Source organism: Heloderma suspectum, chromosome 4 (assembly GCF_057233095.1).
Source record: "Heloderma suspectum isolate Gila_16-S chromosome 4, 16-S_ref, whole genome shotgun sequence".
Classification (NCBI taxonomy): domain Eukaryota; kingdom Metazoa; phylum Chordata; class Lepidosauria; order Squamata; family Helodermatidae; genus Heloderma; species Heloderma suspectum.
In genome coordinates, this window is record NC_139461.1 from 96,442,761 (window position 1) to 96,467,360 (window position 24,600).

The 24,600-nt window shown below is 43.8% G+C and overlaps 1 protein-coding gene across 7 annotated transcripts in view; it reads left to right on the top strand.

Moving 5' to 3' along the window:
- ZNF407 (zinc finger protein 407) overlaps positions 1 to 24,600 on the top strand; it is a 565,758-nt gene that overhangs the window by 393,682 nt on the left and 147,476 nt on the right. The gene's annotated exons all lie outside the window — the stretch shown is intronic.

The window sequence follows — 24,600 nt, forward strand, 5'->3', positions numbered from 1 at the left end:
AGCTATAAACTTGATAGAAACTACAGTCTAGTGGAAACCCAGAGTGGATTCAGAGCCCCACTGAAATTGGAGCCACCAGCCTCCACTGCTACAGTCTTACATCCTGATCAAGCAATTTGGGGTGGGGGTGGGGGGCTTGGAAGCTCTAATGGACACACAGGGCTCTCACACTCACTAGCACTTCCCGTTTCATTTCATATTTCATCCATGCATTTCTTTTAATTGCCTGAACCTGCTCTTTGCATTAATATGAATGAGGCAGCCTAAACCCATGAGATTCAGAGTGTCCACAGTGCCTTGGAACTTTTATGGTGCTGACAGTGTGGGATCAGGAAGCTATCTATTCAGTGCCAGCTCCGGGTTTTTGAGGGCCCTTGGGCATGACACCTTCTGTGGGTCCCTTCCCTCAGTGAATCTACCTTATCACCGCCATTGTCACTAGCTATTATCGCTCCTCATCCTCTTTCTCATCATTGCTCCCATTTGCTTGCTTGACAGGCAGACAGCCAGTGAGCAAGTAGGCAATAGCATCTCCTCCTCCTCACAACCACCACTGTCTGGGTCAAAGTGAAGGGCAATTCAACCAGAAGGCTGCACAGGTTAACAGGGGGAGCAAATCCAGGCAGTTCTTGTCAGTGGGCCCCTTCTGGAGTATGGGCCTTTGGTAGGTGCCCAGCCATCCCTGTACTTGGTGCTGGCCCTATTTCTTTCTGGTTACTGTTTCTTTCTGATTAAATAATGCATTTAGTGGTGTTTGAGAACTCAGCTAAAAAGTAGGGAGATTAGCTGATAGATTAGGGAAGTGGTTTATATCAGTATTTCCTTTCTATATGTTTTGCTTACTGCCCTGATTACTGAAATAGGGGCCGTTCTGATTATTTATATGTGGTGCATTACTCTTCTTTCACAATGCCACTGGATTGCTAGAATAGGCAATATGAATGTTCCTGATACTGCCCCCCTCATTTGCATTTCTACATTCTTATCCTCACAGATGTTTATTGCCTGCTTCAATATGCGTAAAATTTTATTTATTTATTTATTTTCTCATTCACCCATCTGGCCAGTCACCCAGCCACTCTGGGCAATGTACAATAACACAAGAGTTTAAAACAATAAAATTCCACGTTAAAACATCGTATTTCTAAAAATACCCTAACCCACCCCAAATGCCTGCCTGAACAACCACATTTTTAATGCACGGTGGAAGCTCATTAAAGAGGGGGTATGGAGGAGTTCCCTAGGAGGGAGTTCCACAGAGTGGGGGCCACCACAGAGAAGGCCCTCTCCCTCATCGTCACCAGCCTAGCTGTTCCGGCTGATGGAACAGAGAGAAGGCCATCCGAGGCTGATCTTGCTGAGCAGCCTGTCTGGTATTGCTGGAGGCGCTCCTTGAGATAGCCTGGCCCAGAACCATATAGGGTTTTAAAGGTCAAAACCAACACCTTGAATTTGGCCTGGAAAACAACTGGTAACCAGGTCAACTCCTTCAGCACCGGAGAAATGTGATCACTCCAGCAGCTGCCTTTAATCAGGCAAGCCATCGTGTTCTGCACCAGCTGCAGCTTCCGAACCATCTTCAAGAGTAACCCCATGTAGAGCACATTACAGTAGTCTGGACGAGAGGTGACCAAGGCATGTACTACCGACGGGAGCAAATGGTCAAGAAGGTAGGGGCGCAGCCGCCATATGAGATGGAGTTGGTACAGCGCTGTCTGGCTCACAGCTGACACCTGAGCCTCCATGGACAGCTGGGAGTCTAAAATGACCCCCAGGCTGTGGACCTGGCCTTTCAAGGGTAGCTGTACCCCATTGAACACCAGGTTGACATCCCCCAGCCTCCTCTTGTCTCCCACCAAAAGTACCTTGGTCTTGTCAGGGTTCAGCTTCAGCTTATTCTGCCCCATCCAGCCACTCACCATCTCCAGACATTTGGACAGGGATTCTACAGCCAACCTCGGTGAAGATTTGAACGAGAGGTACAGCTGCATGTCATCCACATATTGGTGATCCTGCACCCCAAACCTCCTGATGATAGCCCCGAGTGGCTTCACATAGATGTTAAATAGCATCGGGGAGAGGATGGAACCCTGTGGCACCCCACAAGCGAGCGGCCATGAGTCTGAAACCTCCTCTCCCAGTGCTACCCTCTGGTACCTGCTGGAGAGGAAGGACTGAAACCACCGTAATATGGTGTCTCCAGTGCTCAGCCCCTCCAGGCAGTCCAGTCAATGGTATCAAAAGCCACTGAAAGGTCAAGGAGAACAAGGAAGGAGCATTCACCCCTATCCAAAGCCCTCCTCATATCATCCACCAAGGCGACTGAGGGCATTTCTGTCCCATGCCCAGGCCTGAAGCCTGATTGAAATGGATCTAGATAATTGGCTTCTTCCAAGTGTGCCTTCAACTGCATTGCCACCAATCGCTCAATCACCTTGCCCCAAACTGGCAAATTCAAAACTGGGCAAAAGTTGTTCAAGAGTCTAGGGATGTATGAAAGTGACTTAATTTTTTGCGGATTCTGTTCATGGTGTGGGGGGGAGGCATTCCGTCCCTCCACCCGGAATCCTCGACGGGTGGGGAGGCGATCCGGTCCTCCCCCCCAGAATCCTCGATGGCCAGCTGTGCTCCGCGACGGCTCCACGGAACAGCTGGCCAGGTCCAGGCCAGGGCCGTCTGCAGCCAGATTTCCGGCCACGGAGGGCTGTGGGTAACAACAACAACAACAACAACAAAGGCATACGAAAATGGCGGCGGCTACAGCCGCCACCATTTGCGTTCCTTATTTTTCGCCGTCTTAGTCTACGTCAATATTTACGTAGACTAAGACAAAGAAAAGAAAGGGGAACACAAATAGCATAGTGGGCACTATTTGCATTCCCCTTTCTTTTCTTCGTCTTAGTCTACATAAATATTGATGTAGACTAAGACGGTGAAAAATAAGGAACGCAAATGGCAGCAGCCATAGCCACCGCCATTTGCATATGCGTTTTTTTTTTTTAAAAACCCAGACGTGATAGGCTACGTACGTCTTTACGTAGCCTATCACATCTATGGGGGGAGGGAAGACACAGACTGCAAATGGCGGTGGCGGCAGCCATTCGGAAGACCAGCCTCTGCCACCACCGAAGCCGCCACTGGAGCCACTGCCATCCAGAACATCCGCCCCAGGTAAGTCTTGTCCCGGGGGGGATCTGTGGAGGGCGGGGGGGTGGCAGGCCGTTCCGCGATGGATTTTGGGGGGCCGAATGCACTGGCATTCGGCCTCACTGAGATCCATCGCAGAATTCTCTGACATCCCTATTCAAGACTTGGGGATCCAAGGAGGGCTTTTTAAAGAGCAGTCTTATCACTGCCTCCTTGAGGGCTAATGGCATCACTCCCTCCTCAAGGGAGGCATTCACCACCATCCCTGATCCCGTCACCCAGCCTCTCTCTGCAGCTCATAATGAGCCAAGAAGGGCAGGGATCAAGTAAGCAAGTGGCCGGCTTTACAGATGAAAGCACCTTGTCCACTTCATCAGACCAAAGAAGCTGGAACCGATCCCACAAAACCGGTTTGCCACAGGCTGCCGCTCACTCGCTAACTGTATCCACAGCGCACGGAATAACACTCCTGATCCAATCAATTTTATCAGCAAAGTGCCTTGCCAAGGCCTCATAGGAGGCTTTAGAATGTTCCAGGGTTCCGGAACAACTGGGCTGACCAGGCTCTGGATCACTTGGAACACCCTCCTGGGAGAGCACTCTGCAGACGTGATAGAGGCAGCATAATATTCTTTTTCTGCCGCCTTCACCACCACGTGATAGGCTGAAGATACAGCTCTAGCCCATGTCTGAACGTCTTTGGAGCGAGACTTCCACTGCTGACGGTCTAGCTGTCTCACGTCCTATTTCAGAGCTCATAACTGCGGATTGAACCATGGTGCGGTCTGAGCCCTGTTCAGGGGAGAGGGCGTTTCGGAACCACCCGATCTAATGCTCCAGTGATTGCAGCATTCTAGCCACCCACCAGGGTCTTGACCGAGTGGCCGTTCGTGTGCTCCAGAGAATCCCCAGGCACGTTCAGGAATTCATTCAGATCCATAAGATGCCTGGGGCGGACCATTTTAATGGGTCCTCCACCCCTGCAGAGGGGTTGTGGAACCGAGAAGTCCAACGTCACCAGATAGTGATCTGACCATGACAACGGGTGCTTGTGTCGATATACCCCCGACTTCCAGATCACTCCCCACTTCTCCAGAAAGAAACACAAGGTCTAGCGCATGACCAGCTACATGGGTGGGCCCAGTTGGAATAGGGTACAGCTCCCAGGAAGCCATGGTCTCCATGAAGTCCCAAGGTGCCCCCGTGAGGACGGCCTCTGAATGTACATTGAAGTTCCCCAACACCAACAAGTTAGGGGACTGCACATGCACATCAGAGACCACCTCAAGCACCTTGGCCAGGGAGTCAGTTGTGTAGTGGGGTGGGTGGTACACGAGCAGAATCCCCAGACTGCCCTTCAGGCCCAACCTCCAGTTAAGGATGGATGAAAGTCCCTTACCTGGTCCCGCAGCTTGCTTCGCGGTGGGGGGGAGGCGCTTCGGTTCTCCCCCTGAAATTCTTGGTGGGGGGGAGGCGCCCCTCCCAGACGAAATTCAGGCTGGGGGGCGCCCCATCCCTCGCCGCCGAAATTCTGGCCGGGGGGAAGCGCCCCGTCTCCCCGGCCGCGAAATAAAAAAGTTATGGGGGGGGGGACACGTGATAGGCTATGTAACGATTTACGTAGCCCATCACGGCTAGATTTTCAAAGTCAGCCATGATAGGCTACGTAAATCGTTACGTAGCCTATCACGTGTGTTTTTTTAAATTTATTTTACTGGGAAATGGCAGCGGCGGCAGCTGGTCGGAAGACCGGCCGCCGCCCCCGCCGAAACGCCGCCGAAACGCCGCCAGGACCCACCACCGAGAGGGACATTCGACAGAGGTAAGTCCCATCCGGGGGGGGCGGGGGGGCGGAGAATTTCCCCACTGATTTCGGGGGGCCGAATGCGTTGGCATTCAGCCTCCCGGAGATTCGTGGAGAAATTCTCCACCATCCCTACCTCCAGTACATGCACTTAGCAACCTTGGTTTCCTGGAGAGGGGGTCTGGTGAAGACCAAGAACTCTCGGTAGATAACAGCCACTCCCCCTCCCCAATCCCCAGCCCTCAGCGGCTGTGCATACGAAAACCCAGCTGGGCACATGGCCGCAAGATTTGGAGCAGTGGCCTCAGCCAGCCAGGTCACCGTAATACATGCCAGGTCTGCACCCTCATCCTGGATCATAGATGACAGATGTTTCCTGGGTAACAGACCTGGCATTGCAGAGCAGCAAACGAAGGCCAGAAGTTGGAGTCACGCCTCCCCCAGCCATCCTGTGGCTCTGGAGAGGCCCGGAACAGGGGACAGGTATTACACATCTCTCCCTTGTTCCCCTTACCTGGCATGGCCTGCCCCTAGTGCTCCGCCAGCGCCTGCCACCCAGCCTCGGTATGTTCTGGCCCCCGACACTCCCCCCACTGCCTCCATCAGGTGGACGCATGCCCCCTCACTCCTGCCTATCAGGCAGGCTACCCACCCCTAAAAACACAATAGAATCCCCAACTAGCCCACCCCCCACCAACAATTAAATTAAACAAAAAAGCTTTCTTCAGCTACGTGCATAGTAAAAGACAGGAAAGAAATGGTGGTTCAGCTATTAAAAAGGGATGGCAAAATGATAACAGATGACAAAGAAAAGACAGAGGTGCTCAGTTCCTACTTTGGTTCAGTCTTCTCCCAAAAGAGGGTCTATGACAAAGGCGAAGTACAGGCTGAAGGGGCAGGATTGCAGCTTGAGATCGATAGGCATATGGTCAAGGAACACCTAATTACTTTGAATGAGTTCAGTCTCCAGGGCCAGAGGAAGTGCACCCTAGAGTAATAAAGAAACTGGCAGAAGAACTCTCAGAACCACTGTCTATTATATTTGAAAAATCATGGAGGACAGGTGAAGTGCCAGATGACTGGAGGAGGGCTAATGTTGTCCCTATCTTCAAAAAGAGTAAAAAGGAGGAACCTGGGAACTACAGACCACTCAGTCTGACATCAATCCCTGGGAAAATTCTGGAGCAGATTATAAAGCAATCCATCTGGAAGCCCCTTGAAAACAATGCAATGATTACTCGAAGCCAACATGGATTTGTCAAGAACAAATCCTGCCAGACGAATCTGATCTCATTTTTTGATCAAGTAACCTCCCTTGTGGACTGTGGAAATGCTGTGGACATAATATACCTCGACTTCAGTAAAGCTTTCAACAAAGTGCCCCATGATCTCCTGATGAGCAAACTAGCTCAATGTGGCCTAGATGAAACAATGATCTGGTGGATCCACAGTTGGCTACAGAATCAGACTCAAAGCGTGCCTATCAATGGGATCTTCTCAAACTGGGGAGAGGTAACAAGCAGGGTGCTGCAGGGCTCAGTCCTGGGCCCAGTGCTCTTCAACATTTTGGAGGAGGAGGTGCAGGGAATGCTGATCAAATCTACAGATGACAAAAAACTGGGCAGGATAGCTAATACTTTAGAAGACAGAAACAAAATTCAAAGTGATCTTGATAGACTGGAATGCTGGGCAGAAAACAACAGAATGAAATTTAATAGGGATAATGCCAAGTTCTGCACCTAGAAAAAAGAAACCAAATGCACAGTTACAGGATGGGAGATACGTGGCTCAACAACACTATAAGCAAGAAGGATCTTGGAATTGTTGTAGATCACAAGCTGAATATGAGCCAGCAATGTCATATGGCTGCAAAAAAGGCAATGCTCTTTTGGGCTGCATTAATAGAAGCATAGCTTCCAAATCCCAGGAAGTACTAGTTCCACTCTACTCAGCACTGGTTAGGCCTCATCGGGAGGACTGTGTCCAGTTCTGGGCACCACATTTTAAGAAGGATGCAGACAAACTGGAGAGGGTTCAGAGGAGAGCAACAAAGATGATTAGGGGACTGGAAACAAAGCCCTATGAAGAGAAACTGAAAGAATTTGGCATGTTTAGCCTTGAGAAGAGAAGACTGAGGGGAGATATGATAGCACTCTTCAAGTACTTGAAAGGTTGTCACAGAGAGAAAGGCCAGGATCTCTTGTCGATCATCCCAGAATGCAGGACATGGAATAATGGGCTCAAATTACAGGAAGCCAGATTCCGGCTGAACATCAGGAAAAACTTCCTGACTGTTAGAGCAATATGATAATGGAACCTAGGGAGGTGGTGGGCTCTCCCTCACTGGAGGCATTCAAGACAAGGCTGGACAGCCACCTGTCAGGGAAGCTCTGACTTGGATTCCTGCATTGAGCAGGGGGTTGGACTCGATGGTCTTTTAGGCCCCTTCCAACCCTACTATTCTATGATTCTATGATTAAACAAAATACATCCCCTTTACAAATACTGCCAAAAAACAGCTTAAAAACACTACCAGTTAGTGCAGTTGTTATCCTGAACATCAGCAAAGTCCTCAAATGTATAAGAATGCAAACAAGTTAAAATAAAAACACATAAACACAAAGAGGTCTGACAATAACATTAATTATTCTAACATATTAAGGTCAAACCACCAAAACAGAAGAGCAATGTATCTGGCATGTGGTGGTTTTCCAACATAAAAACCTGTAAGCTTTTCCAAATAGCATTGCTATGACTTTTACAGTTGCTTGGTGTTTAGCATTTAATCTCTTTTGAGGCAGGAATAACAGGAGAAGTTTTCCATTTTTAAAACGTAAACCTAAAAAAGGGTTGCCTGAAATGTATTGGGAATTTTTTTAAATGTGTATGGAATTATTATACAGACATGGACTTTAAAAATAACCATTGCATTACAGCTGCTTTGCAAGTTATTTTTGTATAGCTGAATTGATCCTCTTTCTCCTCTAGCTTAGTACTTAAATCTTTCAAGAAGCAGCAGCAGCTTGGAATTGTCAAGAAAGAAATATTTGATTGGTGTGTGTGTGTGTGTGTGTGTGACAAGTAAAAAGGTGGAGAAATATCCCAATTTAGGTCATTTCCAAATTTTCAATAACCTGATGCATTGTACTGAGGGATTACATGACACACGTGTGACAGAATGAGAGTGCCGATGTCTGTCATAATAAAACCACTTAGGTTCAGTGTGAAAGCACAGTGCACTGAAGGGGCTCCAGTGAACCTCAGCAAGAGATTACGTACATTCCTATTGGCAGAACATGGCAAGACAGAATGTCAGATTTCATACTCGGCAGACATCTACAACAACTGATGCCTTGTAGTCAAAGGCTGTTAAATTACCTGTGAAGGGTTACTGGCAGCCTTGAATGTTTTTTCTCATTGTTTATTTAGTTCCAAAAGCTCTTGGTCTTTGTCTGATTGCCCTAACTGACAGCACAGGAAATCTGGACGTTGTAAACAGGGTGCTACTGTATTGAATTACAGGTAACAAGTGTGTAATCAACCTGCTGTGGCTGGACCTTTGGTATTTCAATATTGGTGGAAATAAGGTACGAGCAGGTTCACTAACATTAAAAGATGCATGTAAGTGATTTGTGCTTATTTCTTTTAAAGTATTTAGAATTGGGGGCGGGGAGTCACTGGCCCAATGGAAAGGTAATTAAGTATTTTATTCATTGTTCAAATAATACCAAAGGAATTAAAGGCGAATATGATCTGAAGTGCTTTCATTATTAGCCATAAAAATATATACGAGTTAAACAGTCCTTAGCCCCAATATGTTATTCTATGAGACATCAGGGAACAACCCGCCAATGCTTACTGTTAGAGAGAAGTATGCTTAGTAAAAGCCGGTCATAATGTGGAGAAGGCTAAATGAGGCATCCCTTTCACAAAAGTGATAAAAATGGTGAGGAGAATAAGAAAATGTAGAATGGGGTTCTGATGAATTATAATATTGTCATTTCTCTCCGTGCTAAAAACATTATAAGTTGAAGCAGTACCCCCTCACAGAGTCGACTGTAAATTTATGTGAGGTATTTAAAATGTAATGGTTAATTAAAAAGCATAAATAAAAATTCACTGGCAATTAGTCAACAAAATAACCTTATGTTAGACAACACATAGTAGTATAAAAAAGGAAACTCTCCTGTTTTCAACAGAACCCTGTCTCCATCTGTGCTTGAGGCTACTGTAGGCAATAACATTTCATTGGGGAAAAAACCCTTAAAAGATACCAAAATACATTATCGGACACTATTTTTATTCTGTACTTTACTTGTTAAAGTAGATACTGACCTGGTTTGGACATAATGAGAAGCTACCATGGGGGAATTTCCATGTGGGGCTTCTCATTACGGTGGCCACTGCCATTTTAAATATTCAAGCTGCATCAGGGGCACACTGTAGCTTGTTGTTACTTGTGAACAAGGTGAAGGTGGATTGTTGGGGTGGTTGACAAGTCACCCAGAACCTATGGACTGTTTTAGGGTTGTAGGTGGCTTGTCAACCCCAACAACCCACCCTCGCCAGGTTCACACATAATGACAAGCTACAGTGCCGCCCGCCACACACTGAATATTCAAAATGGCAGCAGCTGCTGCAACAAGGAGCTCCACAGGAGAATTCAGACACAGTGGCTTCTTGTTACATGCGAACTGGGCCACTGTGTCTTGTCATCTTATTATGCCCCAAAGACTAAATTTCTTAGTCTTTGCAGTTTAAAATTTCAAGAAAAACAAGATTTTATTAGCATACTCATTAATGGTGATAATTTTAAACTACTTACATTATTGGGAAAGAAATATTCTTCTTGCCTAGTAAAATTCTGCACCTACTGCAGAATGCTATTGGCATTCATCAATGTCATACAATGAAACCCTGAAAATTAGTGATGGGATCAATCCAGATTGAATCCAAATCTGCCCCTAAGTTCTGAAGGGTCCTTTCTTTGGTCCCATTTAAGGAACTGCAAGAAGGCCTTGACTTTCTAATTGGGGCTGAGAAAGGTCTGAAAGGCCTCTAGAGTCCTGCATGCTCCTGATGATTTCAGCAGAAGCATGCCATAGCCTTGATGTAGGCAGGTCTTGGACAGTGCCACAAGGCTCCTGCTAAAATGCCATGCACTTAACAGAGAAATACTGCTGGGGTTTGATAACCCTGCCATGACGGGACATCATGTGTACTGCATGTTTAACAAAAACTCTCTACCTAGTACACAGAGTGATGCAACCAATTAATCCCGTACAGACATAGAGGAGAATCCCATCCATGCATTAGTTATTGGATGTTTGGAAGGCAATGTAGACATTTTAAATTGCATCTCACCAATGAGACGGGGCATGCACTTCTGGAGCCACCATGAGAATTTTGTGCAAAATCCTCTGGAACATCATATCAAATACACATATATGCATGCAAATATGGCTTACTGAACTGACAAATGTAACTGAGAATCTCAGAAGACCTACGTTATAGAAAGTGCACTCCAAGATCAGATGCCTGGAAGGTGGATTCAAATGGCTGGATAGCTACATGATAGCTCAGTGCAGTGTTTGTAGGTGGGCCCTTTCCTAACATCACTCAAGCTTTACAATAAAAGCTGCATTTGTGCCCAGTACTTGGTTCCTTTCCTTCTATGTTGTATTAATTAATTAATTAATTAATTAATTCTGCTTCAACCTATACTTCAAGACAGCTTGCAACACCATAAAACAAGGTGGGGGATTAAAAACGGATTTATTGTATTTATTTCCAATACGTTTATACTACTTTTCAACCATAATAGTTCTCAAAGCAGTTCATCAACTAATGATGAAGTCTCTTTTAAAACATGACCAGATAGACTGAAAACACAGCAGCATTCATCCTTGAAAGTCATCTTAAACGGAAATTTTCCATCGTTTCTGAGGTGTTATAGGAGAGGTGAACTGATGCATCTCCTTGTGAATCTTATTTCCAAAGGCTCTAAGGACCAGCAGAAGAAAGGGCCTTACTCCACAGCCCATTTTGCTACAGTAGTAGCAGGTAGGGATGGCGGAGAATTTCTCCCTGAATCTTCGGGGGGCCGAGCGCCAACGCATTCGGCCCCCTGAAATTGGCGGTGAAATTCTCTGTCCCCCCCGGGATGGGACTTACCTTTGGCAAATGTCCCTCCCGGCAGCGGGTCCCGGCGGTGGTTCGTCGGCCTTTCAGCGGGGGCGGGGGCGGCAGCCGGTCTTCCGACCGGCTGCCGCCGCCACCATTACAAAGTGTAAAAAACCAAACAAACCCCATGATAGGCTACATAACGATTAACGTAGGCTATCACGGCTAGATTTCCAAAGTCAGCTGTGATAGGCTACGTAAATCGTTACGTAGCCTATCACGGGTGACTTTGGAAAAAAAACGCCCATAGGGCGCCGCCATTTGTGTTCCTTATTTGGTCCTGGTAGTCTACGTAAAGATTTATGTAGACTACGGCGTAGTCTACGTAAATCTTTACATAGACTACCGGGACCAAATAAGGAACGCAAATGGCGGCGCCCATAGGGCGCCGCCATTTGCATACACACTTTTTTTTTTTCAAAGTCACCCATGACAGGCTACGTAACGATTAACGTAGCCTATCACGGCTGACTTTGGAAATCTAGCCATGATAGGCTACGTTAATCGTTACGTAGCCTATCACGGGGGTGGGGTTTTTTTGTTTTTTGTTTACACTTTGTTTCGCGGCCGGGGAGACAGGGCGCTTCTCCCCGCCCTGAATTTCGGCCGGGTGAGGTGGGAAGCCTCCCCCCCCTGGCCTGAATTTCGGCCGGGCGAGGCGGGACAGCTCCCCCCCCTTGCCTGAACTTCGGGGGGAGAAGCGAAGCGCCTCCCCCCCACTGCGAAGCACCCCTGCGAAAAGGTAAGTGACTTTTGTACATCCCTAGTAGCAGGACGTTGGTGCAGGCCTTCCTCTCACATCACACTAAGCAAAGGGGTTCATATCAGAGGTACAGAGATGCCCATGTGGGGCATTAATAGTCAACACCAGTATTTTGAATTGAGTATGAAAATTAACCAGCAGCCAGTGCAACTGTGACTGAACCAACCAGGTGTACACATTCGTGCCTCCTGACCTACCATAATGGTATGAAGGATAGAGTGTTCCCTAATCAAAGTGTCTATGCATGTGTGAGTGAGAGGGAAAGAAAGAATATTAAACTGTGTCACCTTGCTTTTTTCAGTTTTGAAAATTAATCTTCAGGTCAGTCTGAAACCAAACGTTTCAGGGGGGAGGAGAGCCTGTAATGTGAGTCACAAAATGACTCAGACTGCTTTGTCCTTTTTGTCTCTATTTGTAATGTAGCCACGCAAGTCCCTCCCACATAGTGGGTCTGTTTTCTCCCAGGCCAAACTTTGCAGCTACAAACCTTCCTGCCTAATAGCTTCTCCTCCACATTCCCCTGCAATGGTAAACACAGTACCTGCTTTGTAGGGTTAGAGAATGAGATCTACTGAGCACTCCTTACCCTGTGTGGTATATCTGAGCATCAGATTTCCACCTTCACCAAGATTAAAGATATTGAGATAATTTCTGTAACTTTGAGAGCCTATGTTTTAAGTCATTCATCTTTGTTAATAAGTTATTTATTTGAGGGTGTTTCCAGGAGAGAAGCGGGGGCGGGGGAGAGAGAGATTATCAATTTACATTGATTTTTTTCTTGGGTGGGTGTTAAAGCCGAGGATAAAAGGTGCTTATGCAAGGTGGTTGTACAAGTGGCACAACTCTGGCTGACCACCTTACCTGCAATGATTGATCACATCTAAAAACTTGGTTAATTATTGACCAAACTCAAATTTGCCTTTTTTTTTTAATAAGGTGTTAGAGCATGGTTGGCTACTCAACTACAGGGTTTCTTGGAGGAAACTGATAGTTTTCCAAGGCAGCTATCAACAATTAAAAAAAAAACTATTACAATAAAAGAAGAAATAAAAACAGGATCCAGAACCAATAGCCAAGGTTAATGAAAGCACCCACTGAAGTCCAATGCTATCAAAAGCTTGGGCAAACAGAAATGTTTTAGTTGGCTCCTAAAAATTAACAATGTGGCTGATAAATATAGCAGAGTTGGATATTCTGAAGACTGGGAAATTGATATAGTGGAAAATGTTCTTTCCCCAATAGCCCCCCAACTCTGAAGGTGGGGACACTCAGAGCAAGATCTAAGCAGAAGATATTAATATACTGGCAGGTTCATATATAAAGTTTAGTTGCTTATTTTAAGCTAGAATTACCTACTTAAAATGTCCATCTTAAAAATAAACTGGAAAATCCAATTGTGCATCTTTTTTTATTTATACGTGTACTTACATTGGTGCTTAGAATACTCATTGGCCTGGTTTAACAGCTGGGAATAAACAGTGGGACTGTGCTCTCCTGCCTTGCCCTTCGCTTCACCTCATCTCCTTCTTTCATACATCTTGCCTTGGCTTAATGTAACAACAATTAGCCATTCCTTCTGAAACAGGGAACTGTGGTGTAAGGTCACTTTAATACCCAGGATCTTAAACCACAGTTTGAAGGTGGTTTCTTTCTTTCTTTCTTTCTTTCTTTCTTTCTTTCTTTCTTTCTTTCTACATTTATATACCGCCTTATCTGCTAAAAAACCATCAAGGCAGCGTACAACAATTTAAAATAATAGAACTTTGCACCAATAAAAAAAAAAATTAAAAACTACTTTTAAAAGGCTTAATTGGATCTTTACACCCCTTCTAAAGGCCAAGAGAGTGGGGGGCAATCGCTTCTTGAGAAAGCGCATTCCATAGTTTGGGGGCAACTCAGGAGAAAGCCCTTTCATGCATGCCCAACAAACGGGCCTCTGTGGGTAATGATACCCTCAAAAGTACTTAGTACTTGGTACTCAGGCAGGTTAATAGCAAGACAGGTGGCCCCTTAAATAGCCAGGTCCTAAGCTTGTTTAGGGCTTTAAAGGTTATGACCAACACCTTGAATTGAGCCCAGAAAGCAATTGGCAACCAGTGTAGGTCTTTCACGACAGGTGTAATATGGTCCTGATACCATGCACTGGTTAGCAACCTACAGTAGCTGCCATTTGAAGCTTCCAGATGCTCTGCAGGGGTAGCCCCACAGAGAGCACATTGCAATAGTCTACGCTTGATGTAAGCAAGGCATGGATTGCCAAGTGAGACCAATTCAGGAAAGGTCACAGTTGGCATACCAAGCATAATTGTGGAAATGCACGCCTTGCCACCACCACCATTTGAAGTTCCAGGGACAGTATGAGATCAAGTCTCAGTCCCATAACCCAGCTGAAAGCCCAACTGAAATTGGTCCAGATAATCAGTTTCATCCAGGTGCATCTGGAGTTGCAAGGCCACCACCTTCTTGATTCCCTTAGCCAAGAATGGTACATTTCAGACTGGCCTATATTTAGACAGATCTCCTGGGTCAAGGGAAGGTTTCTTTAATAAATCTTGCTGTTTGTTTTAAGCAAGAGAGAATCACCCTCTCCCACAACGAAGCATTAATCACTTCCCTTAGCTATTGTAACACTAGTTCCTTTTCTGATTTAATCGTCCAAGAAGTTCAAGGGTCGAGTATCCAGGTGGTGGCCCTCAGTGCTCCCAATACCCTGTCCACATCCTCGAGATCCACAAGCTGAAAATAATCCAAAACAATTGGACAAGTGGTTTCTGACATCACTCTGACCTGCCCCAATATTGGTTTAAGATCCTGGTAAACTGACAGTATTAACCACAGTTCCTCATTTCAGATGTAATGGCTAACTGTAGTTTAATTAAACCACAGTTCCTCATTGCAGATGTAATGACTAACTACAGTTTAATTAATGTAAGCACCAAGGCAGGAAGGAGGTGAAGAGAAGGGCAAGAAGAGAGCAGCACATGGTCCCATCAGTTGTTCCCAGCTGCTGAAGCAAGCCAGGAATTGAGCATCCAAAGTGGCCCATTGTGGTAGAAGAATGGCAATTCACTATTAGCTTTAATCCAAATAGTACTGCTTTATGTAGCAAGTACATTTTAAAGACCACAGCTATCTTACACTGATTTCTGTTTTTAAAAAGTCTATATAAATTTCTAAATACCAGTTGGCCATACCCCAAAAAGACTCCAATGTAAATCCGAGTCAAGAGACAGCAGGTGGATAAAACAGAAAAATGAGGAGAAAACAATGAGACAATACTGTTTAATATAATAGGCTGTGGATTTGACACACCAGCTGCCTAGCTATCATTAGGATTTTTTATAGGCATCACAATAAACTTTTGAGGAGCAATTTGAAGGAGGACAATCTGGTTTGCAAAAAGGACCATCAATGCACATTGTCATTGTCCCAGGTTGGAAACCATAAGCACTGAACACAAAGTGTACAGTTAAATTAGAACATGCTAATTTCAGTTTTAACCTAGGATTTTAACTAATATTGCTATGTCGAAGCATGTTTAGGAGAAGACAAAAGACAAGTTGGAATATAAAAATAGCAGTATCTTTGTTTGACTCTGTTGTCATGACAGCAATGCTTGTAAACTCAGGTGTAGCATGCAGGAAAAAATACAGTGGTACTGAATGTGAAAGGAAAATTCAGGCATTCTTTTAAAAAGGATATTGCGGGGCAAGTTCTGTTTGATCCTTATAGATTCATTTAAGAGAGGTCCATTTTATATAGTGACCCCTGTGACAACTTCCATAGAGATAAAAATGTATTTTAAAGTAAATGCACAAATAAAATAAGTTAGGAAAATGCTTTTATCCCCGTCGTTCTGTCAGCTGATCTTAAGGAAAAATTGCCTCAATCAAACTGAGCTTGCTCTTCTAAGTTTTAAAGAAACAAAAATATGGTTGATGCTAGATTTCAAGAGTTAAATGTCTTTTAGTACTAACATTATATGTCAGAAATTTATTTTCACATAGAAATGTGTTAGATGTTCTGTCCCTTTTCCTTCTTCTGAAATGTGAGCTTTATAAAAATTCTTTGGAAACAAAACATTGAAGCTATATTTTTCTAGATCATTTTAATGTAAGTTTAGTATCACTGTGGAGGTTTCCAAGACCTCTTAGAGGTGTTTCGGAGTTAGCAGTTCCAAAAACAGCTTGCCTCATGGTATTCATGATGGATTTATATAGGAAAAAAATTGTATAGCTGTCACTGTGAATTGGTCCCATCTTATTCTGGATCTCAGAGTATATTGTCCTTGAATTTCTAATTTAAAACACAGAGTTCATTTTATTGAAGCCATTGGGGCTACCAAGCAAGATAATTGCACACTTCAGACATGTAACTGTCATTTTGGAGTCATACTAGAGAATTGAGCTATGATCTACCTTTGCACCCAGGAAACCCACCCTAGCTCCTAGCTTGTGGAAAGCAGATTCAGATGGATCTGTGTCTGTCTCCTTTAATCCTCTGGTTCCCCTCACGCTTTAGCTGTTTTCCGTTAGAGCCTCTGTGGCTCAGTTGGACAGCCAGTTGCATCTGCTCCTGTCATGGCTGCTCCAGCCTTGAACATTTGGTGAGTGGGTTAATAATTAACCACTCAGGTATATTAGCTCATCCAGCTGACCATCTGTAGGGAGTTGAAGTAAAAGTTTCCTAGCCACATTCTCAACCAATAAAAAATATGTTCATGGTAAACCATTTATTGATTTTTTTTCTTTTTTTAAAGATTCCATAATATGTGCTAGTGCTATAAAATTATGGGCAGTGCAACTCCACTGATTGTGTTGTCCCAGAGGGACCCACCCCTGGCACAACAGGAAGCTAGTGCTTCCTAGGACAACCCCAGAAACGAGCCAAGACGCCTGTTTCTAGGACAGGACTGGTCAGCAGAGCTCCTTCTTCGAGCTCCACTGTTCTGTTCCACTCATGAAATGAGCATTTCAGCTTGTTTCTGGTTGTTTTAGAAAGTGCTAGGTTCCTGTTGCACTAGCAGCGGGTCTCGTTAGTTCACCAGCAATATTGGTTACTGCCAGTGGTAGACCAGCGAGAGAGAGTGTGTGTGTGTGTGTGTGTGTGTGCAGGCGCGCATGCACGCGCACACACACATCTCAAACTGTCACCACTCTGTAACCTATAAGCGACAGATTCTCTTTCTACCTTTATATTCTCAGATGAACCCTGAGACATCTAACTTGGCTTCTTTGCCTGGTTTTGACCCTTACATTTACCACCTCCTATTGTAGTGAGCTGACTTCGGGTGTGCTGCACAGTAGTCAGGGACAAGCTGGCATTTCTCATCACTCAGTTCAGTCACGAGTATAAAGATATGTGGTTTCTCCACTTTACTACCTGGAGGCCTTAAACCTAGGTGTGAATAGCTAGCTACAGTCAGTAATGAATTAATAATTACACTAATAAGCATCACTCTTTCTAACATAGCAAAGTTCTGTCATATCTCTATCTGTTCCATGTGGGGTATTCTCAGCAAGTAGAATATTTGTATTTATGAAATGTTAGTTTTTCTTTACAGAGTTACTTAAGAGACACATGCAGGCAGACAAGACTGAAGCCAATTCTTTCTAATTTCACCTAAGAAAGGGGGTTATTGCATACATTATTCCATTAACTTACCATTATTAATTAACCACTTTTTTTTTAAAGGATGTCAGGTTCAAGCTAATGCTTTAAAACAGATATCTATAATGTGGCTTGAAATGGAGGAGATAACAGATAGTGATGTAATTTTGGAATTGGACAAAGGATTGTTACCCTGCAGGCAGGGATTCTTTTTGTCTTAATTATTGTACAGCATCTAATCTGAAACATCTTATTAAAAAAGAAAATAATTATTGTTATTAATTTTAGTGGTATTTTAGCATTTTGTATTGTTTTTCATTTTACTTAATTTTATATCTTTTTTTTTTTTTTTGTAAGCTGCTTTGGTTGGTTTTACATAACAGCAATAATGGTAATGGTGATGATCAACCAAAGAGGTCAGGAGAGAACTTTTCTTAGTAACTAGTTTTCTAAAAGTAGCATCCAATAATAGCGTTCTGGGTTGTTGTTGTTGTTGTTTAACCCTTCTGTCTCAACAAGATACGCAAAGTGAAATAGATTCATTGAAATGTTACTATTTACCAGGATCTGAGAAGAGAATACTTTGATAATTCCAAGTTATTCTGGCTTCATTCCTCTTAAGATCCTTCCAAGTTTCATTGATTGGAGTTCCAATTTCGTTTGTTCAGTTTCATTTATTGGGGCTCTAATTTCCTTTGGAACTCGCCCCATCACAATACACTAAATTCAGCTCTTTCCAGAGTTATTGTGTTCAGTGCCAGAAAGGGGGAGGCCTGCATCTTTTCTGACTAATTGTTTCAGCCTCTCATTGCATTTGTGATCTGGAATAAGTTGCTTGTTGACTTAGCAAAACATCTGATCTGACTGCATTGGTCTTGAGTCATAGAACTTTCTTTTTGGCAATGGCAGACCAACTTTTGGTGCCATAACCATTCCAAGAACAATGTAGATACCAGTATCTGTTCTTTATCTGAGCAGAACACATTTATTGGAATCAAAATTAAAAACTTTTCAAGTACTTACTTAGACAACAGACACTGTGATGAATCTTGTTATGACACATGTAGTTGGCTTTGACACTAAACTATTGCAGACATACACAAAAAGGCCAGCAAAATTGGCTGCCAATTGGTAGAATAGCCAGTAGCAGTCTTTGGAGTGTGAATATGTGAAATCTGATTTCATCATGCACAAATGCACAAGACAAAGGTCAGGAAATTTAGTTCATTCTATGTCTTTGTGTTGATTGTCTCAAGTTACATGCTTCATTCAATCAAGTACATATACATCCAATCTTAATGTGACATCATAGCCATGTTACTTAAGCACAGTAGTTGACTGCCAAATATTCTCTTTGGATGGAGGACTCCCAATGTAATGCTGTCATTTCTATATGGGCCAGGATCCAAAATCCTATAGGAACATGGTGTCTTTTCAGCTGTCTCCTTGTGACAACAGCCTCCCTTGTCCCTTGAAAAGCCCATCAAAAGCTTTTGATCTTTGTTGGAGCTTCCCATGAGACACAAAGAACTGTTGACAGAAGGAGAAATCAGGCAGTCACCCCCGTGTGCACACACAAGTCTTTTGTGCTATCGCAGGCCTCTCTAGATCCCAACAATTACTTTAGTTCACCTTGTTGATAGGTTTTTATTAGGCTCAGTTTATCCTGCTACAAAATACTTCATTTCTTCATGCTAATTACAAGGTGATGTTTCTTGCAAATGCTCATCTTCTCTTTCAGTTAATTTTCATAGACTACCATTGCATAATGTCTGCTACAGATCTGTTTAAATTAGAACATACATCTTTATGAAATAGCTTAATGTTTTTGCTTTTCAGAATATATTTAAGCATGTGGTTAGAATGAATTCAAATATTAAAAATGATTGACCCAATTTTGACTTCATTTCTAGCATAGGGCAAAGAATTGGATCATCTGTGTCAAGGCTTGTGAACATGAGAGAGAGTCAGGTAGCCAAGTCAAGTCATTGGACTAAATAAAATAAACTAAATATTTCAAAACCACATTGTTCAGTTAATGTTTTACATTTTATCTGCCCTTCAGCTTCAGTAGGCTTCGGAACATCAGTAGCTTTTGTACTAAAATTTGTGCAAAATTAATATTTGAATGCATTTTCAATTCAAAATATATTATGTACTGTTATTGTGGAGGAAAAAGAGAGAGAGAGAAGTATATTTGCAATATAAGGAATAAAGCTGGGTAAACAGAGACAAGTTGTTGTTGTTGTTGAGTCGTTAAGTCGTGTCCGACTCTTCGTGACCCCGTGGACCATAGCACGCCAGGCCTTCCTGTCCTCCGCTTTCTCCCGAAGTGTGCTCAAGTTCATATTCATTGCATCGGTGATGCTATCTAGCCATCTCATCCTCTGCCGTCCCCTTCTCCTTTTGCCTTCGATCTTTCCCAGCATCAGGGTCTTTTCCAGTGAGTTTTCTCTTTGCATTAGGTGGCCAAAATATTTGAGCTTCAGCTTCAGTACAAGGCAGAACATTAAATCCTTGAAATGAATACAATGTGATGGGAGGGATATGTAATCAAAGAAAGCAGATTTTTTTTAATCATTAAGAAGAGATTAAGCAGTATACTGAAAAATAACTTGTAGTATTTTAAGGATATGGTTCTGACATATTTTGATTACTTACACTATGGTCATTATAAAAAAAAAAAAAACAGCCAGAGGGCCTGAATGATGATTGACATGGAGCGACTGGATCAGAAGTTGCACTCAGATGGGACAGAGAAAGAGGCAGGATGGGGAGCGGTGTGCATGATGCCAGTCATGAACATGGTCCAAAACTTCTCCACTCTATAGCATTAAAAATCCTGCCTCAACAGTCAGACATCTCTTTAAAACTCGTCAGTATACTTCATGCTAAACAATTTTGTGTAGCCATGATTCTATAACTCAATATTTGTGATTGGTGCTTTATTTTTGTGACAATGTCACAAAAGCTGAATGGAATATACACTGAAGGAGCAGGTATTCTCTGCTGGTTTGGCCCTCAATTAGACATCCAAACCCTCAATTCCACATACTCTTTATATTGCAAGTATTTAACATAGCTGTTTATACCAATCAAAAACTGGGTTCTGTTTGCCATTTATGGGAGTGATTTTTTGATTTTTTAAAAAATGTTTCTAATCTGCCTTTAAGGGTAGAACCTCCTCTGATCGACAGCCCAATTCCATTGGGCTACTTCAGATTTTCCCTTGTATGAAGAGACGTAGTATGACATCCTAACTATGGCAACCAGGACAGAGTCATTTGGTTCTTCCCCACCTGCTTGCAGTTAAAATATCCTGCAGTCCTACTGAAAGATCCCTTGAACTCTCAACTATAATTCCTAAAATGGCCTCATGGCAATATTCGATAGCTGTTGCTTTCCAAATCTAGAGATATATAATAGATAAAAGTTAGATGTGAATGCCTCTGCTCCAATATATGCCCATGGCCTGCTTAAAATAAAAATACCTTCTTGTCAACAGTTTTACTGTGTAAGGCAGGTTGTTGAACCTCTTTCATCCTGAGGAACAAATTCCATTTTGGAAAAGCTGTGAGTGTGTGTACAGGGGGCAGATTCCAGTTGTGGGTGGGACCAAAGGGGAGAAGCAAAAATGCCAGTATATTTTAGCTTAAAGTGCTCACTGCCAGTAACTAAGATCTAGAGGAGGCATTTCAACCTTTTTTTTAATTAATTTTTTAATTGTGAATTTTAACCAAACAAAACAACAAAACAATCAAAATTTTAAAAACCCAAACAATAAAAAATATAACAACATATTCTAAAATCCTAAGTTTCAAATATTACAATATTCTAAGAAGAAAAAAACGGGGGGAAAATAAGTTAGACATAAACTTCAGTAAAAGCAGACCAGATCTCCAAATATAAGTCCATTTTCAAGTTATACCTATATTCCACTCTTTCACATGTTGCTAGCGTTGTTAAGTCTTCAGTCCATTGCATTCTAGGCGGTGAGCTTTTATCCTTCCAGTATCATAATATCAGTGTTTTAACAACCACAAGGGCGCGAAAGATCCATTTTTTGCTGACGACGTGTCACATTCCAAAAAACAGGTAAGTAATTTAAGAGAACGTTTACGTCAGTAAATATAAAAGAGCTTTCCAATACAAAATTAACCCATATAATAACTTCCTCCCAAAAGGAGGCAACTATTGGACATTTCCAAAACATATGAATAAGAGAAGCATTGACTGCATCACACCTCCAACAATTGGCCGAATTCGACAAGCCTTTATTAAAGAGATGTTGTGGTGTCCAATAGACTTGATGCAAAAGTTTTTGCTGAAGAAGACGTAACCAAAGTTCCATAGAGATATCCAGTACAGATGCCAAAATGGCAGTCCATTGATTAAACAAAATGGGACATTCCAATTCCCTATTCCATACCTGCTGTAAACAACATGTATTATATTTGTTCATTGATAATAAGTATTTATAAACATGAATTGTAGATCGATATATCTGGTCAGCTTCAATAAGTATTTCCAGTAACAAAGGAGACTCTGAAGCAGTAAAAGCAGCAGGACCGAATCTAGATACTAGTAAATGTTTCAAATGCAAATACTGCCATTCCGCTGTAGCAGGCAAACCAAATTTATCTCACAAAGTTTTAAATAGCAAAAACTCATAATCAACACCCACTAATTGATCCAGGGTAAAGATCCTTTTATCTGTCCCGGTCCACCATAAAAACATATTCTTTCTAATTCTTAAATCTGGATTTCCCCATACAGTCAATTTGGCATGGGAAAATGGATCAAAGTGTAATTGGCATGACATACGCCACACATCTCTGACTGCCATAATTGTGAGAGGAGCTCTGTCTGCCTTAATGTACCGAGAACTTAATGCCATCCATTTAAAGAGAGGCTCCAGTAGGAGTGTACGAAAGTCACTTACCTGGTCTCGCAGCTTGCTTCGCGGTGGGGGGGAGGCGCTTCGCTGCTCCCCCCGAAGTTCAGGCGGGGGGGGAGGCTTCCCGCCTCACCCGGCCGAAATTCATCCGGGCGGGAGTCTTCCCGCCTCGCCCGGCCGAAATTCAGGCCGGGGAGGAGGCGCCTCGCCTCGCCCGGCCACGAAATAAAAAGTAAAACAAAAACAAAAACGCCCCCGTGATAGGCTACGTGACGATTTACGTAGCCTATCATGGCTAGATCTGCAAAGTCAGCCATGACAGGCTACGTTAATCGTCATGTAGCCTATCACGGGTGACTTAAAAAAAAAAAAAGAAGCGCGTACGGATAATGGCGGCCCCCATAGGGAGCCGCCATTCCCGTTCCTTATTTGGTCGCTGTAGTCTACGTAAATGTTTACGTAGACTACGGCGACTAAATAAGGAACGCAAATGGCGGCTCCCTATGGGGGCCGCCATTAGCGTACGCGCTTTTTTTTTTTTTTTTAAAGTCACCCGTGATAGGCTATGTGACGATTGACGTAGCCTATCACGGCTGACTTTGCAAATCTAGCCGTGATAGGCTACGTGAATCGTCACGTAGCCTATCAGGGGGCTTTTTTTTTTTCCTTTGATTGCAATGGCGGCGGCGGCAGCCGGTCAAAAGACCGGCTGCCGCTCCCACCCCGCTCGAACACCCGCCGAACCGCCGGCCGGACCCGCCACCGGGAGGGACATTCGGTGAAGGTAAGTCCCGTCCCGGGGGGGGGTGCGGGGTGCGGGGGGGTTCGGAGGATTTCTCCCCGAAACTTGTTTGGGGGGAAATTCTCCGCCAACCCTATTCAAATCTAAATAAGTTCATTAATGATATTTAGCCAGATATAAATAGATGGGCATCTTTAAAGTTGAGTTTATGGGGTAAGAGTAATACACTTAAGATTAATACTATACCTCAATTATTTATGTTATACATGGGACCCCTGTACTTATACCTGGCAAATATTTTCAAAAACTTAATGCTTTGTTTCATAAATTCTTTTGGGGTTCCTTTCCACCAAGAATGTCTTTGAAAAGGATGCAACTTCCAATTAATGAAGGCAGGTTCGGTTTTCAGGATCTAGCTACATACCCTCGGGCGTATTTCCTGACATGTACCAAATTTTGGTCTTTTCCACTCAGATTTGATTTTCCACCTTGGTCAGTGTTGGAATCTTCTTGTCTGGAGCCTAGGGGTGTCAGAGAATTTCTCGCCGAAACTTCGGGGGGCCGAGTGCCAACGTATTCGGCCCCCTGAAGTAGTTTTGGGGAGAAATTCTCCGCACCCCCCCCCGGGATGGGACTTACCTTTCCCCAATGTCGCTCCCGGTGGCGGGTCGCAGCGGCGGTTCAGCAGGGCTTCAACAGGGACGGGGGCGGCAGCCGGTCTTTCGACCGGCTGCCGCCGCCGCCATTCCAAGAAAATTTTTTTATAAAAACAACGCCCCCGTGATAGGCTACGTGACTTAGTCTACGTAAACATTTACGTAGACTACAGCAACTAAATAAGGAACGCGAATGGCGGCTCCCTATGGGGGCCGCCATTAGCGTACGTGCTTTTTTTTTTTTTTAAAGTCACCCGTGATAGGCTACGTGACGATTGACATAGCCTATCACAGCTGACTTTGCAGATCTAGCCGTGATAGGCTACGTGAATCATCACGTAGCCTATCAGGGGGCGTTTTTTTTTTTTTTAAACTTTCGCGTTCGCAGCCGGGCGAGGCAGGAAGCCTCCTCCCCGGCCTGAATTTCGGCCGGGGCGAAGCGGGAAGCCTCCCCCCCGGCCTGAATTTCGGCCGGGGCGAGGCGGGAAGCCTCCCCCCCCGGCCTGAACTTCGTGGGGGGAGCAGCGAAGCGCCTCCCCCCCACCGCGAACGTCCTTCGACGACAGGTAAGGGACTTTCGTCCACCCCTAGATTTGAACTAATCATTTGAGATATATCTCTAGAGATAATTATTCCCAAGTAAGTAATAGACTCTGGGCACCATCAAAATTGCCAATTGGCTAATACACTAGTGTATATCCTATCTCCTACTGGATCCTATCTCCAGTAGGCATTATTTCTGACTTTGACCAGTTAATTGAATAGCCAGACAATTTACCAAGAGTATTAATCAATTTC